Below are 17,119 nucleotides of genomic sequence, written 5' to 3'. Positions count from 1 at the left end.
CTTTATGTTAAAGGAGTAGGTAAACTGATCTGAAACTTGTGATTGTTTTAAAAATACAGGAAATGTTCATAATGGAACATTTTAATTCAGAGCACAGGTTTTTCTCTGCTCACGTACGATCCTTATCACAGAGACACATGCCTCTCTTGTGTACCTGAAAATTTTAATTCCACTTTTGAAACAGTGGAAACTGTGTTCTTTGATTTCCTTACATGACTCCTTGGAGGAAGAGTTCAGACCGTGGTTGATTCTCTACTTTGCAAAGGCGGCATGAAAATGGTTTGTGACCACTGCTGATGAGCCTTCCCATGGTTGTTTAATAAAGAGCAGCACTACTCCACCAGAGTAACACAGAATGACATTGCCTCGGGTCACTTCAGGGCATGTCACGTCATGTAACACAACATAACCTGATGTAACCTGATCCAACAGGTCAGGTGCCTGTTGCCTATTTGTAGGAAATACTTTTTATTTCTCCTCTTGAAGAGGGGCCATGTCACCATGCATAACGAAATGTCAGTTGTAGCTCTGGGTCCAAGGAATACCAGTGGAAATCATTTCCTTCCCAATTACAGTGGACTCTGTTCAGCATTGAGTTACTTAGAGTGCATGTCATTAACAAGGCTGTGGTTGTGATTATTGAAAGTGAGTTGAAGGAAATCTGCCTTAATTAGAACAAATTTAAGAAGGACAAAAGTTGTATAGTAGAGAGAGAATGCCATATTTTTGTTGAAATGGCAATAAAAATAGGAAAGGGGAGAGAGAATTATGAAACAGCAGTTTTAATGAAACAGCATTCTTTTACAAAAGAGAATTAGGTTTTCTAGGAAAAACAAATAAATGGCCTAGTTTATTTTTCTTTTAAAAGTAGTATTAACTAATGTAATTAATTGGAAAGTTACTTGTATTGCTCCATTCCTGGATTGATCAATGTACTTATTCACTGTGCTGGCTGCATCTAGGTATATAAAAGAGACGTGATCCTCATTGTCTGTCTTCAGTAGGCTTAGGAGAAAAAAGAAACAAGGGTGGGTTACATTGCACATCTGAGATCGTAAATGCTAAACTCCAGGCTATTAGCTGTATATCCTAGAGAAGGTAGAGAAAGAAAAGAACATTGCCTGGAGTAGGAAAGAACGTCCCGGGGATTTGAATTTATTATTGCCCACTTTGAGTTTAATTTTCTAATCTCACAAGGAAATCCAAGTTTATTACAAGGTTAAAAAAACATGTAGTTCACGAGGAATGGTGAACTTTAAAAACATCTAATTTGAGTTTATCTATAAAGGTAGCTTTTCTTTCATTCTTTTACCTACCTAAGAAATATTTTTAGTTATTTAGAAATAAAACTATAGGAGTCATCACTAGAAAATTTGAGAAGAAAGGAAAATCATATAGCAGTACTATACAAATTCACTTTTAAAAAGTGAATGCATGCTTATCTAAAAGAATCACCCATATCACCAGTTCTCTTTAATTAATTATTCAGTTGACATGAACTGTATCTTATGTGACTCTAATCAGTTAGATGTTAAAGGAGAAGAATTGAGTAAAATGAACAGCTTAAGGAAGATATGAACGAACTTCTTATGGGAGATAAGAGTTTCATATTGTGTTAACTTGAGGGGTAAAGCTTTTTCTTCCTGGATCTAGATGGGGACACGAGGACAGGTGTGAGGGGCAAAAATGGTGAAGGCAGGCATTTGTATTATCACAAAATAGTTTTGCTACTCCATCAGTACTCCTATAGATTGTTCAGATCAAAGAGATAAATACTGTGTTTACTAGCATGTTGTCAGAAATCTGAGTCAAACATGAGTTATGTAAGAATTAAACATCATTTCTAATAATTTGTCCCAATATTCACAAATCCCTCCATTAGTTCATATACTCAAGATTTGACTGTGCATATGTTAATAGGTGAAGGACTATACTCAACTAATAGATGCATCAAAAACATTAATAAGCATAGATGTCAGAATACGGTTTGTAATTTTGTTTCAAAGGACGATTGGTTTTGGCTTAAATAAAACCTGTACCTTTGATGTAAATGTATAGTATGTTACTACCAAAATATAAAGTATTTGAAATCTAAGATATATTTGATAGACAGATAGGCTTTCTTGCTTTGTAATGAAAACTAAAAGCTTTACCCCAAACAAGCAAATTTTCAGAGTTGGAGAAAAATAAATAACTATCCAAAGTAATGGAATGTTTGGGTTATTAGTTATCTCTATTGTGCCAGTGTTCCCAACTATATTTACCATTTTAACCAATTATGCAAATGACTCTAGTTAAATTCACACTGATAAAAAAAGATAAAATAATTTTGTGCTTCTCTTCTGCAAGCAAACTGGCACTAACATAAAGATTATTAAACTATTCAGAATTGATTTCTTTGAGCACAAAACCTGAGCAGAAATGCCTGGAAGCCATAAACTACATAGCTAAACACTAGTAGAGTTTTGGTGGCTCATATTTCAGTTAGATGTTTCCGTGCATGCTTCACCTTTGTGGACACCTCTTTTTTTTTTTTTTTTTTTTTTTTTTTGCCTCCTTTCTGTTTTCTCCTTTTCCCCAAATGTCCAAAGAGGAAGGTGAAAGAAAACCATAGTTGGGACTAGATCCGGATATCCAGGGTTAGTTGACTGTCTAACTCTTCACCATCATTAGGTTTGGAATCACATACATTAGGTTGTTGACCAATTACCAAGCATGATAGAACTATAAACGCACAGCTTCTGGGAATGAATGAGTTTTTAATAGTTGCAAAAACAAACCAAAACTATTCTTCTATGATGATAAAACTAATGGGGCACGAATTCTACTCCCTCTCTCCAAACTTCATTTCCCTCAGATGAGCGAAGGGGATAAATAACATATTCCCTCCTAAATTTCACAAAAAAACTTTTTTCTAACACTGTAAAACAGTGAGAGAATGTGAATTGCTTGTTCTCTTTTTCTCTGGCTTGAAACTGTACTCACAAAGAGAGTTCGCACCATGTAAAGATTTTTCACAGTTATGTACTAACAAGTCTGCAGGATTTGCTGTACTTATACAAGGAAGTCAGATTTGAAAATAAAACCGTTTTTCTGTTTGTGGATGCATGATGAACATATGGTCAACACCTGGGATTTATAGAGGCCTTTACCTAATAAAACCTTCTGAGACATTCCAAGAATGACAACAAAGTGATGGCATGGAGCAGAACTGCCAAAGGTAATCTTCTTCACCTTCTGGTTCTTTTAAAGCAGAAAACATAAAACTAACAACTTAGTGCCCCCCAAATGCTTATGAAATGTGCATTAAAGAGGTGGGAGCTCACGTTCCCTGACAAAAGTGCCATTATATCCTGACTGTGAGTGTCTCTCTGGATTGTCTCAGAGAGAGCTGGTTTATGAGGAAGATGACTGATTGGTAAGCATAGTATTAAAAAGTAGAGTAAGACAGATTGCAAGATCAAGTTCAAAGTTTTGAAAGTTTTACTTGGAATGTTTTTATAATGGAATGCACTCTTAAGTGATAAAACCACATACAACACGGACTTATGATTTTATAAAATCCTCTTAAATTTAGCTGCAACTTAGGGAAATGTCATTTGCGAGGTGATTCTAAGCTCAACATTGACTTTGAAACTGAAATTCCCAATCAGGAAAAGAAAAGTTGATGAGATTCAAGTTGGAAAAAAAAAAATTGTTAAGGCTTCAGAATAAGACAGCTTTAACTTTTAAAGGAAACAAATCTTTTGGGGTGCCTGGGTGGCTCCGTTGGTTAGGCAGCCGACTTTGGCTCAGGTCATGATCTCACGGTCCGTGAGTTCAAGCCCCGCGTTGGGCTCTGTGCTGACAGCTCGGAGCCTGCAGCCTGTTTCAGATTCTGTGTCTCCCTCTCTCTGACCCTACCCTGTTCATGCTCTGTCTCTCTCTGTCTCAAAAATAAATAAACGTTAAAAAAAGAAGAAGAAAACAGATCTTTTTACAAATGTAAATGAAAATAATGTGACCAAAATATTTTATGTTGTTTGCAATATTTTGCAAATAGTGTTTATTTTTAAAGATAATCACAAAATCAGAATTACCCAAATCCTGAGCTTCACTTGACCCCAGTTCAGATCAGCAGCTTATAATATCTAAACCAAGATTCATACTACCTTTAATGACATCTCTCTAATTCACTCAGTTCTCACACTTTACTCCTTCTCTCCAAGAATCAGTCAAATAAGTAGAAGAAAGAGATTATTGCACCCACAAACATGCCCAATTAAACCAATTGACTATTGGTTATCAGAGTTTAGTGCTATAAATACCCGTCAGGGACCAAAAAACAAAAACTCCCCCTATTGTACCTCCCAGAAAAATCAGCCAGCTGATGCCTTCCACAATTATCAGGTGCATGCCATTATCAATGCAAAAAAAAAAAAAAAATGTTGCTGCAGCATAGAGAAGAAACCACAGCCCATTCAGCAGAGCTGCTCTTGCTAGAGAAGAGTCTGCAAGGTAGCTGAGATGTTCACACTGCGGACCAAGCAGAAATAGAGAAGAGGCTGAGAAGACTATTTGAGGCTGGGTTAAAGGAGTCAAGTGTCAATAATGGTGATTATACCCTTAAGTTGCTTTTCCTTAGAGTTCTTTTAAAATACTGCTCTTGTGTTTAGAATGATCACTTGCTTCTACTAGAATACAGGGAGGTGGAATTTTTTCATCTATTATGGCTTATTCTTTTGCTCAGAAAAAAATCTATGAAAGTTACTCATTGAGGAAATAATTTGAGGCGTTTAGTTTATTGTTGTGTCGAAGTATAAAAGCCTGACCAGTCCAAGGAAAGATTGTTCATCTTTCCTCACATCCCTAGTCTATCTCTTACTCTGGGGAATAAACAGATAGTAAAATAAGTTAGAACAGTCTTTCTTTCAACTGTCGATCATAAATCATTCCTTGGTAGCTGAGGCCTAACGCAGAAGCATTTAACAGTCAGGAGCTGAAATTTTGGTTATCAAAAATGCTATAAGACTCTGACCTTGTGGGTTTTTAATGTCTTCCATTACACATGTGTCTTGCATTTAGAATTCCTTTGTTTTATATGTTCTAATTCATTTGGCTTAAATTTAAATACATTTGTAATTAAAAAAAATAAGGACTTCATAGCAAATGCTGAGTACTTTTCTTTGGCAAGAATTTAGATCTTTAGCTGACCATTAAAGGTAAAGGTAAAATAATAGCAAATAAAACCTAAAGCAAAATCATAGCAAAGAGTGGCCAAAGACTTAGGAGGAGAGTTTGTAGCAAATACTGGTCATAAAAAGCACTGAAATTTCATAGCCAATGCCAATCATTAAAGTTAATGGAAAATTCAAAGCAACTGCTAATAATTGAAGTCAATACAGAATTGATAGCACATGCTGATCAGCAATGTTAATGGAAAATTCTCCCACCAAACTGCTCGTTTTCAGATGTCATCTCAGAATAGCAAAAAGCCCTAAGTGTGAGTTTTGACTCTTATGTTGACATTTTCCATTTCTTTGTATTAATCACATGTATATAATGTGAAATAGGCACAGCCTATTGTGGCAACAGGGGTTTAATTATGACTCCAAATGTATTTGCAAAAGTGTATTTCTTATGACTTTGGTGCCCTGAAAATGGCAGTGATCACCTGTTAATTGTGCACAGGGTCCCTGAGAGCTGTCTAGCATGATAATCTGGTCTGCCGATTTGGAATTGTGAAAGGCCCCTTTTCTTAGCATTAAATGCCACTGGTTTTCTCAGTGCATAAAGAAACCAACAATCCCACAGATAATATATAGTATGAAAATGTAACCTTTCCTGTCCTTTCTGTAACTAAACAAGGAACTTTTCTGCATGTGATCATAGTTCTGAATTTATTCCTGTTATTTCAAATTTTCTGGCTTCAATTATTAACTTCATTGTGCAGGATAAGCTGTCCAGTGAGCATGATGACCATCCAGGTAATAGCATTTAGACCACAGGAATCTGGTGGGCAAACATGGAACAGAACTGGTGGAATGTAATTGGGTATTACTTGTCAGCATACCTTTTACTGCAATTGTACACGTTTATTTTTTACCCCTGACCATGCCTGTACCTTCCATATTTTGCACCTTTTCCTCTCCTATCCTCCTTCCTATTATGCTATCCTACTCGTGTACTCAAAACTTATTTTTCTTTCAGTGCCCAGTCTTAATTCCACTTATACTATGAGACATTATCTGATTATCCCATTTTTACTTATTTGCATCAACAAGCACTCGTTGTCTGTATTGCAGATTTGCTACTCATACTGTCCTGTATTATTCAACATATATTGTTATTTAAATCTTAATCTGGCCAACCAGTATCTCACAATGAGACAATAAACTCCTTTTAACAAAGGATTCAACTTTTCTGATCTTGACCTAAGTGCATACATAAATCTCAGTGGCTTCCACATAAGGAGATGGCATTTAAAAATAAATAAAAAGTGAGAGAACCATTTAAGCTAGAGTCAGACACTCAGGTTTAAGTATTAATTAGCTCCACTATTTAAAAATCCTGGGAGATTTCCCAAGTTACCTCAGCCCCATGAGCACCAGTTTTCTCATTCAGTGAAATGGGAGGATTCCTATGCTGGTCACCTCATCCTACAACTTCTGGGTATCAGAAGCAAATGCGAGTGCACATGTGAATGGACTATATTTGGATGTGAATGGATGTATTGCGATATATCTCATTATTGTAAAAGAGGTTGAATACGTATTTGAGCACAGTTTTCAATATATTGTTTTTGATACATAATTTTTATTTATTTTTTTAAGTTTATTTATTTATTTTGAGAGAGAGAGAGAGAGAGATAGCATGAGAAGGGGAGGGACAGAGAGAGAGGGAGAGAGAGAATCCCAAGCAGACTCTTCACTATCAGCACAGAGCCCGATGCAGGGCTCAAACCCACGAACCATAAGACCATGACCCGAACCAAAATCAAGAATTGAACACTTAATCAAATGAGCCACCCAGGTGTCCCTTAATATAGAATTTTAAATTCATATTTCAAATATACTTTTAGCTTCTGAGGGAAGACAAAAGAAAATCTACCAAATATGTACTCAAAAAAATAACATAATACAGTGTAATGAGTAGAAGGAAGATGAAGTGAGAGATGGCAGCAAATCGAGCCAGTAACTGTCAGGGAAGAGATGGTCTGTAAACCTGGAGCCTACCGTGGCTCAGTAAGACCAGCATTTTATTTTTCCTTCTCTATAACATTTCTATACAAAAAGGCTGGTTTAAATGCAAATTCGTTTTGAGTGCCAATATGTTGTATTTCATTAATTGCTCTAATAAAAACTCTATTCTTGTCCTCAAGAAACTTCAATCTGAAGAACAGAATAGTCCTATCAAATAAAGATTTATGAGCTAAACCATGTGAAACAGTTCAGATTCCAAGCTTATTAAGTCTTGACCTCATGCTATCCTTTATTTTAGCTAAAAGACAGATAAGAATAGTTATGAAACCTCCAATTCATACACTGTGCTGAAATTACAAAATGTAGCTTAATTATCTATTTAATGAGAGAAAATTCAGAAGCACAGGAAGAAAAAAATTGAAAGCAGTAGCCTCATTTGAATAGGGTACAAATCATCTTTTACTTATGTTTTTATAAATAACATGAACAAGAAAGGAAAATAAATGAAGGAAAAACCAGATGAGGATTTTCTGATATAGAGAATGGTAGAGACCAAGAAATGTATAATGGAAGACACAAACTCAACTGCCTTCTAAGATGAGACAAGTTATGTAAAGTGAGTGAAATGATAATTTACAGTGAGTGGAGATGTGGAAAATGGAAGGAAAGAACATCTATAAACAAGTGAATTCAAACTTTGGAAACGTTACATGTACCATGCAAAAACCTCCATTACAAAACACCTATAAATGCTGGATAGCCTATTACAAACTTTAGGAAAAAGAAATCTTGGCTGGGAAGACCAAAAAAAACAAAGAAAAATCTCCAAAACCAAAAATGAGAGGGAACAGCAAATGAGAGCTGACATTGTTCCTGTCTTTGGAGAGTATCCTGCACATGTTAGCCCACAGGCTTGAGTGCAATTTCCAGAAAAGGACAGGCAATAGGACCTTGGGCCTGAAAAAGTCAGTATTATGACAAAGGCCCTTTGCACTGAGCTCCAAAAGTTAAAGCTCTACATGGCTAATAAAATGGAAAATTGGGAGAAAAATCCTTAGCACAGGGAGATAATAGGAATTCTCTGTTTCAACCTGGGCTCAGACAGGAACAAAATATTGCCCTGAGAATATAGCCTTGGAGCAGTTCCTCTCATGACTTTGGTGTGAAATTTTATATTACCTGTATGAGGTCAAATTCCTAAGCTTAAAAGTTGATATAAAAGGTGAATGAGGGTCCTCCTGAACCCTGCAGTATCTATCAGAAGCAACCAAAATAGTTTTTGGAGGAATATGGCTTTATATCATGAATACTCCTTTGAACATATACTTACAATCTGAAAGTACAGCATATCTGAAGATAAAACAACAGGCATATCCCACAGCAGAATTAGACTCCTAAGAATTTGATAGAACTATTTAGAAAATGTTACAAAAATGAGTTTAAAATAAATATAGTCTTAAAAATATTCAAAATTGTAAGAGTAAGACAATATTGGTAAAGAACAGATATTTTAAATAACCATGTAGAATTTCTAGAAAGAATAGAATCATACAGATTAAAAAATTCAGTTTATACCTTAACAATAAATTGAACACAGTGACAAGAGACAGTAAACTAAAAAATATCTCTGAGATAATTACTTAGCATGTAGCACAGAGAGCTTAAGAGGTAGAAAATGTCAAGGAGAAGTTAAGAGACATGAATGCAAAATGAGAAGTCCATTCTATGCATAAATGAACTTCTTAAAGGAGAAAACAGAATGGAAAAGAGATACATTAACCGTATACCCAGATAATGAGAGAAATGTTTTCCCCAATTGGAAATGTGATTCCTCAGATTTGAGAAACGTAAATCCCAAGGAAGATACGTGAAAATAAATACACATGATAGTGAAACTACAGAATACCCAATACAAAGAGAATATTTGCAGAATAAGACAGAGTTTATCACTAACAGATCTTTGATTAAAGAAGTAAAGGGATAAAATTCTGGAAGAAGAAAAGCAGTGACAAGGAGTTTGAGTTTGATTTTGAGTGTAACATTGTAGAGTATTGAAGAAGGGAGTGATGCAATTTAATGTATATTTTAAAAAATATTGCCATGTATGGTACCATTGATTGTAAGGGTGTATTATTTCTCAGGAACATACCAGTGATAGTGGGATGGCAGCAGTGGGAGAATTGCTGAGATAAGGAACACAGTTTTAAGGTAGCCAGTGAGTTTTGCTGAAAGATTGAAGATGAAAACTGAAAAGTCAAGGGTGACTTGGGCTTCTGGCCTGAACAACTGAGTGTATTGTGCCACCTTTTATTAAAATGGAGAGTACTGGATGGGGAGAAACAGGGGAGGGGAAAATCAAGACCTTTTTACCCTTCATTGAGAACTTTCTGTTGGTTGGGCAGACTTATTAGCACTTGGATATGTATTAATTCATTTCACCTTCACTACCACCCTGAAGGAAGGTACTGCCATCCTTCTCCTTTTAAAGATGAAGAAACTGAGGTAGAGAGACAGTAACTCCCTTGCTGAGGCTCACACAGCTGTTTGACTACAAAGTCCATATTCTCAAGCACTACTCGCCCTTGCCTCTTAGGATGACTCATCTAAATTGAGATGCAGATTTATGATAGGAACCTCCAAGAAAGAGATTTTCCTGAAAATGTCATGATAAAGAGGTTAAGAGAGAGAGAGAACTAGCACAGCATAGTAGTTCTCAACTTTTTGTATATTCTCGGCCCATTCTCAAGTCCTAAAATCTCTGGCAGAAAACTTGACGAGAGCAAGAAATCAAAGCAACACCATCATCTATGGCAAAGCTGTACCACACTGTGCTAACAAAGGCTTCTAAAATCATAGCCCTTCCCCTTGATGGCCCTTCAGCACGGTGCACAACAGAAGCAGAACTCTCCACGGACCTGCACATGTCCAAGTCTCTGTGAATGAGGCAGGAGGGAGGTACCACAGATGTCAGACCCTGCCCAGCAACTTCATCAGAATATAAGCTACATGAGGTCAGGGATTTTTTTCTGTTTTGTTTCCATTACATGCTCAACCTAGACCAGCATCTGACATACGCTAGACACTTAATAAGCATTAGTTGTACAAATGATTAAAAGTTGTAGCACAGTGTAACCCCAAATGCCCGACCACTCTCAATAGCCTCACAGAAGTTGCTATTCAAAACAAATAAGCAAACAAAAGAATTCAGTCACAGAAAAGGTAAATCATACACATTGATCAAGAGTCACAAACCTGTGATGGTTTGGGGGCATTCATTAGTAGCAACAGGCTAAGTGAATATCATCAAAGTATGAGATTGCCTTTACCACCTCCAAAACCCAGAAAATGTAGGTTTGGGAGTAATGATCAGTCTATGCTCACAAAGGCTTCAGAGAAAATAGTGTCCTTGATTTAGAGCCAATTTTCAATTTAGAAAAAGAAGACCTGGGTGGATGAAAGGAAGAGGCATGGAAGATAGGGGAACTTGTTTTTAATGAACTGATAACTTCAGAAAGGTCAGTGGAAATAGTCGCTAGAAGGAGGTCAGTAGTGAAAGGAAGAAAATTAGGGCATTAAGCAGTTTTAGAAGAGGTTTATCAGTACATATGATCGCTAGCTAGTGGGTTTTGCATCTGGAGAAGTAGCCAAAAAGGATAGATTTAAACAGCACGGTTGTGATGACTTTCCTTGAAACTCGTAGATCGAAGAAGCTGAATTGTATGTGCCTCCTGATGACGTCAATCCCCAAATTAATTGCTCAGCACTCAAAAGGACAAGTTCTTGGGTTCTCTTGGAATCTTTTGAAGATAATTCTGCCAATCTATGCTTTTTGCCAGGGTCATAGAGGGTAAAATATAAGTCCCTTATATTTGCTGACCTTTGAACTTGGTAGTTATTTGGATTCCAGAACTCTCTGCTCTAAACCTAACCAACTGTTCAGTTTGATGGAAGGCTGATGTTCTAGGTGCCAAAACCCGAAGTGCTTCTTAGTTAGATCTGGGAGAAAATGCACTTTGGAAAGAATTTATGCATATGGTTGGAGATAAGATTGGCAGGATCCCATATGCCTCCTACCTGGTGGAGTTATTTGTAGTGATGACAAGTCCTGAGGTTTTAAGTCTTATAACTGGGAAGCCCTAATGAAGTTTTGAAAGAATTTTCCTCCAATGGCTGAGGGCAGGATTAAGTGGGGCTTGGGTTGCTCCCTTTAGGAGGAGTCATATTGGTTCAAGATGGCTTAGAAGCTGAAGCAATGATCTTCAACCCACCTTACAGAGTATATGTTTTACAGAGCAAAAATTGAACAGTACTTTATTCCCACATGCCCCCTGCAAACTTCACTTTATTTTTCCTAATGCTGAAATTATTTGTACTTTTCTAATGTCATCTCTTAATCATTTAGAGAGATCAATATTGTAACATATTTATATGAAAAAAATGATTTGAGCTCTCTATACAGTTGGCAAATGGATTCCCATTTTCTTACTGTGTGATTGTGTGTGTGTGTGTGTGTGTGTGCATGTGCCTGTGAGTGTATGAAGAGGAAGGTATGTGGACATGGGTGTTCTCAGTCCATATTTTTGTTGTTCCTTTAAGATTTTAGAGAACTAACAAGATAAAAATTAAAAGTAATTGTCTAAATGGCATTTTGACTAAATTTTTTTCCCAATTCACAAACGCTGAACCTTGTAAGGAAAGCATCACATTCAACCTTTCTAAAGAAATGAACCAAGCTTTGCTATCACTACTTTTTACACTGGTTCCACCTGGGTGGTCTTTTATTTCACAGGACATATTAATCTCCTGTTATACGTGACAACCACTACTGTGTGTCATCTCAGTTCAGGACAATAAAGTGACTCCAGAGTTTCCTTCTCAACTTAGTGATCAGGCTTTTCTTACTGTGACAAATGTTTATGGATTCTTCTAATTACACGTCTGGTTTAAAGCTAAGATACCAAGAGAATACAGTTCTCTTTTGTAAAGTTCCCAAGGTTTTTCTATAATAATCAATTACCATAATGAGTTTTTTTAAAGCTTCCATTCATCATTTTCTTAAAATATATAAACTACGAGGATAAAGATAAATAGCCATATCCAGCATAGCCTGAGGCACTCTACCAAAGGTTTCCTTTAAATCAAGATCAACTGGAAAACATGTTGGGTTTTATTTCAAAGTCAATCCTGCTTAGGTTTAAAAAAAATTGTGTAAAACAAAAAAGAAGTAAAGTAAAATCCATGACAAGTAGGCTTAATAAGAGGACACTAGACAATGCATCATTATCACAGTCACCCCTATAGTCCACATGTGTGCTTGTTAAATGGGTCTCACTAGCTGGCTCTTGTACCATTAAACCTAGACTCTAATTCTCTACATGGGCCTTTTCTCACCTATTAACCTATTATCTCCTTCTGTTCTTAGAAAAACAGTACCCAAACTGGGAGTTATTTGGCACATCTTTATCTAAACCAGGGTTTCTCAACCATGGCACTATTTCTATCCTGGGAGGTACGGTTCTTTGCCGTAAGAAGCTATCTTGTACATTGGAGGATGTTCAGCAACATCCCTGGCCTCCATCCACCAGCTGCCAGTAGCACATGCCCCCCCACCTTAATTGTGACTACCAAAACTTTCTCCAGACATTGACAAGTGTACCTGTGGGGCGAAGTCCCCCTCCTGTTTGAGAAAAACTGCCTACTACCTCTGTAAGCTTCCATAAGAATTTAATGTGAGAGCATTCAGTAGAATATTCCGGTGGTATAAAATAGTTTGAGATTGAGAAAACTGGGGTGAAGAATAATAGCAAGGTGACTTGGCTGGTTGGAGCTTAGAAGGGATGCAGTAGGTAAGATTTGGGTGATAATCGAAGAGACGACCATGAAGTCATGAAAGAGTGTCCTATGTCATTTAGCCAACATTGTCTCTTCTTTTCCTTAAATGCAGACTTATCTATAAGAGAAATTCTTCAAACTCTCTGCTCTTTCCCCTTACTCTCTCCCTTGGTTATCTTACACATCATATCTCTGTCAGCAACTCCAGAAGGCTCCTTCAGCCTTCGTCTCCTGGCCTAACTTAGACCCGAACTCAAAATGGCTGCTCTGCACCTGCACTGTATATATACTCTGTGGTCCCGCGGTGTCTGCCAAACTCCTATTCCTCTAGGCTCTCCCCAAGTTGTGCTCATGGCTGTAGAAACAGAAGGATTTTTTTAATTTTTTGATGTTTTATTTTTTTATTTTTGAGAGAGAGACAGAGAGACAGAGACAGAGAGACAGAGTCTGGGGGGGAGGGGCATTGAGAGAGGGAGACACAAAATCCGAAGCAGGCTCCAAGCTCTGAGCTGTCAGCACAGAGCCTGATGCAGGGCTCAAACTCACAAACCATGAGATCATGACCTGAGCTGAAGTCAGATGCTTAACCGACTGCGCCACCCAGGCACCCCAGAAACAGAAGGGTTTTTAACAAAAAATTTAAATGAAAATTATATTGTTTACCTTTGGCCTTCTAGTTTATTTTTATATCATTCTATTCAATATACTACCTGATAAGGCAGAACAGGTGGTAAGCAAAGATTTGAAACAGGAAATGTCTGAGTTCAGTCTTACTTTTGCCACATTTTAACAATACTACATCGAGCCAGTCACATTTCTGAGTTTGAATTTCCTACTGTGTAAAATGAAGTGTTCTCGAAAGGCTTAAGTGAGATCCCATATGCAGAGGTTGGGGAAAATCACCCAAAAATGTCTGACATTGAATATGAATTTAATAAAATGCATTGTTTTCCTTTCCATTGCCACTCCTTTTACCCTGAATGAGGTTCCTGATCTATATTTTCTTTACAATTTATCTTCCTAGCCATCAATCCTCTGCCACTGCTCATGGTCTCCTCCTAACATCACCTCCTGACATCACCTGTTTCCTCATGCTTTTATTAACACTGGCCATGCTTAGCCTGTCTCCTCTCCCCTTTGCTCTTACCCTTACTCTCCCTCCCTTCATTCTTGTTCTTGCTTTTGTTACTTAGCATTGTAGTTTTCGTGTACATTACTTTGGTTACTAAATATATTGATCATTTGTTCATATCTCTATTAGCCATTTGTTTTTATTCATTTGTGAATTGTCTGTGATCTTTAATCTTTTTTTTTCTATTTCTGTGTCCTTATTTTTATTTTTCACATGAGCTTTTACAAAGTCTCGATATGTTAAAAATACTAATCCTTGTTCATACATGTTTAATTTTTTTTGTTCAATTTGTGAATAGAGTTTCTAAAGGGAAAAATAACAAAATAAAAGACTGATTAAACTGACCATGTTAAAGTTTCCGAATTTGCCCTATTTACCTGTATTTTTTTAAATACAGGTAGGATAAATTTCCTAATATTAAAACAATGTATATATGTGGATACGTAGAAAAAACGAAAGAACTAAAATGTATATCTAATATATATTAAGTAATACTTCACAGGGATGAGATTATTGGTTTTATATTTCTTTTCATACTTTTGAATTTCTCCTAAATAACAGTGAATTTGTAATGCTTTTGTAATAAGAACAAAGTGAACAAATATAATTTTAATTGTTTTGTAAAGACAGGTAGGCAAAATTACATGCAAATGCAGTTTTTCTTAATTGGGATTCAGCAAGTTTTCTACTCACTGTATACACTCAATAACACTTTGATGATAGTGATGGTAATTTTTAAACGATCTCTTTAAAGTATTATTTTTAATATTTGGTGGTTCTCAATTTGTAGCATGATAAAATACTCTTTTTACTAAGTTCTTTGTGAGAGTGCAATTCAGAAAATAGTAGGCTGGGAACTAGATGAATTAAGTTTGAATTCTGCCCTCATCACTTATTAAAAGCATTTCCTTAGACAAGCTCACCAAGATTGTATAGTTCAGTCTTACCTATGTAATTAAAATATCTTTATCTGTTCCTTGCTTTGTGGATACGATGGGCTCAAGAGAAAACAGAGAAAGGATTTGAAAGTCACTGCCAAGTAGTCTTACCTGTTTCATATTTTAATAGTGTTTATATGCCTGCAAAACTTCTTTGTTTTCAAATGGAGTGTGAGACATAATGTCAAATTATCATCCGTAAGAGGATGCACCCTTGAAATGTTTTATATGAATACCACCCAAAACAGTTTTTCCTGTGTTATCATTATTCATTGACTTCTTGACCCTGAAAGCTTCTTATTTATTTTTCCTCTCCCATGTATTTCCAAAGAAATATTTTAGATAATCCTAGCCAGAATCTTGAATTCCAAACAATAACATCTGAGTTGTGACTAAAAATAAATATAAATATGTACCATCCAAACTAACCTTTAAACTGAAGATACCACTTGTGTATCTGAAAGAAAGTAAGAACCATCTTAAAAGATGGGTATAAATTGCCATAAGTACAGTCAGCCTCCTTTAACTAGTATCTTTGGCATATTATAGACCTTACGAGACATAATTTTTAGATAAATGATACTTTATTTGATACTTATTTATGGGGTGAAAATGACTGGGTTGCCTCAAAATAAAATATATCCTATGACAATGACTTATACAGAACATTGAGTTTATGGAAAAAGCAGTGGTCCAGAGAAATAACTTCTTTATTTATGTCAAAGATTTAAAAAATGCTACATTTAATTTTAATATCATGATGAGCAGTATTCCCCCTGCCTGATAGGCCTCATTACACTGCAGCATGTACAGTATTTGCCTTATTTAACAATTTTTATCAATCATTTAAAAATGGGTAACGCTCTTAGAAAAGAAGTGATAGATATGTAGTATACAGCTTCTTAGCTCTACAAAAATTTGCATTCAATTGTGAAGGATAATAAAAAATTAAAACAAAAAGGTTTTTCGTAAATCCTGGGCCCACGATTTGATTCACTCAGCAACCAAATACACAATCGTATAATTGTATAAGAACTGTAATTCCTATTCACTACAAACATCTCTCTGCTTTTCTTCTTAATAATTGTTCAATTCCATCTACCTACTTGAATTCCTCAAATTTGTGTGAGCATCACCTTCCTGTTACTCTTAGACTCTCCCTTATAACTGTCACCAATGTTTATCCTTCCCATTTTTCTGTAGTGTAAAGCAGTCTCAATCACTGACCCCTTTCTAAAGTTCTCTTAAAATGTGAATGTGCAAAGCAGGTAAACAAATACAACAGTGATATGGAAACTTCTACTGCCCCAAATCATTTCTGGACCAGTTAACAGAAGGAAGAAAAATTATGAATCAAAAGCTTTTGCTTAAATAGAATCTTTCATTCTTCAAAGCATCATGTGTTTCTTTTATTTCATTATCATATTTTAATTCATCTTCTCTTTCAGATATTCCTGTTCGAATTTTACCTTACTCTTGTTCTTTTTTTTTGTTTATTTATTTTGAGAAAGAGAGAGAGAGACTGTGTATGTGAGTGGGGGAGGGGCAGAGAGAGAGAGAGAAAGAGACAATCCCGAGCACGTTCCATGCTGTCAGCGCAGAGCCTGATGTGGGGTTCGAGCCCACAAACTGTGAGACTGTGACCTGAGCCGAAAGCTAGAGTCTGATGCTTAACCAACTGAGCCACCCAGGCACCCCACCTCACTCTTGTTCTTATTCATATCATTCATAGCATCTTACTTTATAGATTTTTACCTGTACTTTTATATTGTTTCAAAATTGTTTCGAAAATACTGCCTTCATATTAGGCGATACTAAGTGAATATAATCCCCGGTCCTGTCTCTTCCTCGGCCTCTGTCCAAATATTTTAACATCTCTGAGTCCTAGCACCTCTGCTATAAAATAAGAATATTTTGGGTAAATATTAAAATAAGAATCGGCTATGAAATAATATATTTTATTAAATAATTATTATATTTCTTCTCAGCAGGAAATATATGATTTTGTGATTAATGGAATATTCAAACAGTAACTT

The 17,119-nt window shown here is 36.1% G+C and overlaps 1 long non-coding RNA gene across 1 annotated transcript in view; it reads left to right on the top strand.

Annotated features, from left to right (window-relative positions):
* LOC128775601 (uncharacterized) overlaps nt 1–17,119 on the top strand; it is a 182,091-nt gene that overhangs the window by 123,145 nt on the left and 41,827 nt on the right. The gene's annotated exons all lie outside the window — the stretch shown is intronic.

This window comes from Panthera pardus, unplaced genomic scaffold, assembly GCF_024362965.1.
Source record: "Panthera pardus isolate Hobbes unplaced genomic scaffold, ASM2436296v1 HiC_scaffold_8, whole genome shotgun sequence".
In the NCBI taxonomy this organism is placed as follows: Eukaryota; Metazoa; Chordata; class Mammalia; order Carnivora; family Felidae; genus Panthera; species Panthera pardus.
This window is presented reverse-complemented; position numbering and strand designations above follow the sequence as displayed.